Genomic DNA, 2,497 nt, shown 5'->3' with positions numbered 1-2,497 from the left:
GATGGCTTAGATTGAAAAAAAAAAAAAAAATCATAACACCCCCCCCCAAAAAAAAACCCCAAATTTGGATTAATTTTTATCCCCACCTGCTTCGATGGAGCAAGAGGTGGTAGAACAATCTGGGCCACAAGCTCTGGGTGCCTGGGGACAATGGAGTGGCCACCAGGGGCCCTTCTGGTGGGTGCTGCGTTTGTCCTCTATGTGACCTTTTGTGGTCCCAGGGGTGGCTGCATCTCCCCAGCCCCCTGCTGGGACATTCCCCTAGTGCCACAAAGCCTTTTGGAGCATTTCATGGAATGGGATCCATCCAAGGGCTAAAAAAAAAAATTAAAAATAACCAATATTAAACACCCCTCTACCCACTTCAGCACCAAATGGATTTGTGTCCCTGGGGAGCTCAGAACCACTCAGGTCTCAGGGGCATTGGGGTGGGAGGGAAAGGAGAAAAGTGCAGTGCCTGGTGAAGCCTTCAAATCCAGGAGAGAACTTCTGCTTTCCAGGGTAATTTGCTTTTTCTTTTCAGTTGGTTGAATGGTTCTTTTAATTTTAGGTTAGTGTTAAGAAAAAATTTTAATTAGGGGTTTTTCTGGGGGGGTTGTCCAATTTCTAGATTTTTAAATGTTTTTTAAATTTTTTTTCATTTAAAAAAATATTTTCATTAATTTTTTTTTTTTATGCCTATAAAATAGTGGCAGAATGGGACACCCAACCATTTTTTCTCAGCTCTTCCATTGTGGAGGTGACAAACTGTTGAGGGAGGGGGAAGGGACTTATCCCTCCTCTCTTCAAAAAAAATAACAAACAAAAAAAAAAAGAAAAAAGAAAAAAAAAAAAAAAAGCAAAAAAAAAAGCAAAAAACCCCTGCTTGGTAGGAAATTAATCTTCATCTCTTTTTGGAAATTCAACAGAAGGGGTTGGGGAATGTTCAGCCCTAGGGGATGCTCATCCCCAGGAGATGCAGTTTTGCTGCTGTGGGGCTGATTTTTTCCCCAATTTTGGGCTTTTTGCCCCCAAATCCGATCAGAACCACAAGGAAACCCAAGGATTTTTCAGCAGACACCTAGGGAATATATTTTTATTAGCAAATTGAGGTGCCAGCTCCTACCAGCTGAGGGTGGAGTGGATTTGGGGCTCCCCAAGCCTCTCCAGGAGGGAGGGAAAAAAAAATCATCTTGAGATTTGGTGCATTTTTTAAGTTTCAATTTTTGGGGTTTTTTTTTTTTTTAGAGAAAAAAACACAAAGCCAGGTCCCAGCCAGAACCCTCCTGCCTGCAATCAGAATAAGTGTTCTGAGGAGATGATACCAAATACAAAAGTCAAACAGATGTGAGATGGTTCCTGATTCCCATCACTCTTACCTGGATTTTTTTTTGAGAGAGAGATTTTCTTTTTTAAGGTTTGGTTTTAAGATTGAGGATTTGAAAGGGACAGTAACTGCTGTCATCCCCTCTCCCACTCTTGCCTCTACATTTTTTTGCTGCAAATCCATATCAAAAGGATTTTTTCACAGATTTTCCCACAACTTGGAGCGGGAGAGTGGGGAAAAAAAGCAAAATTTAGTTCAATTTAAAGGGATGGGGGATCCTGCACCCAATGTTGGGAGAAGACCTGGGAGCAACACCTCCAGCTGAGCCCATCTGGGGCTCCAAGGGGAGATTTGGGTCTAAAAGGAGGTAATTTGGAGCAAACCTGGAACTGATTCTTGGGGCTGTTTCTTTTCCAAAGTGGAGCCCAAGCCAAAACCAGCTGCAAACTGGAGATGGGGAAGCTGGGAAGGGAAAGCAGCAGCAGTTACTGTCCTGGAAAGCATCACAGGAGCAGGGAGCTGGGGTGGAAGGTCAGGTATTGCTGTGTGTTTGAGCAATGTGATCAGAAAAAAAAGAAAAAAAATTAAGAAAAAAAAACAAGAAAAAACAAGCAAAAAAAAAACAAAAGAAAAGAAAAGGAAAAAAAAAAGCTACCTCAAGGTATGAAGTTACCTCAGCAATTGATATTTTTTTTATTTGATTTTTTTTTTCTTTTCGGGGCTTGCTGATATTTTATATAAAAGCTGATAGTCTTGAATATTTTATTTTTTTAATGAAAAGAGAAGTTAAGTTTCATAATTTCTTATGAGCCAGGAGTTTATGTGCAGGTAACCAAGTGTTATGAGCTCTCTATGGAGAACGCCAGAAATTTCAGGCATAGTGGAAAAGATGGCAGCAGCTTCTTTATTATTTTTAATTATTATTAATTATTATTACTTTGGGGGCCTTTTCAAGCCAGCTGATGAATTTCAGCACCACAGATGTCATGACTCTTTAGGACCTTGCACAAATTGGAGCCCACTGATTTTTTTTTAATTGGAAAAATAAAACCAACCCTCTATTTAATGATTTTTTTTTCCTAATGAAATAAAAAAACCCCAAACCCACCACTGGCTAAAAGGGCTTTTTTCAATCCAACTCCAATGAGAAATCAGTTTATTTGTCAAGTGCTCTGGGAGCAAAAAAATCTT

Source organism: Calypte anna, chromosome 27 (genome assembly GCF_003957555.1).
Source record: "Calypte anna isolate BGI_N300 chromosome 27, bCalAnn1_v1.p, whole genome shotgun sequence".
Classification (NCBI taxonomy): Eukaryota; Metazoa; Chordata; class Aves; order Apodiformes; family Trochilidae; genus Calypte; species Calypte anna.
This window is presented reverse-complemented; position numbering follows the sequence as displayed.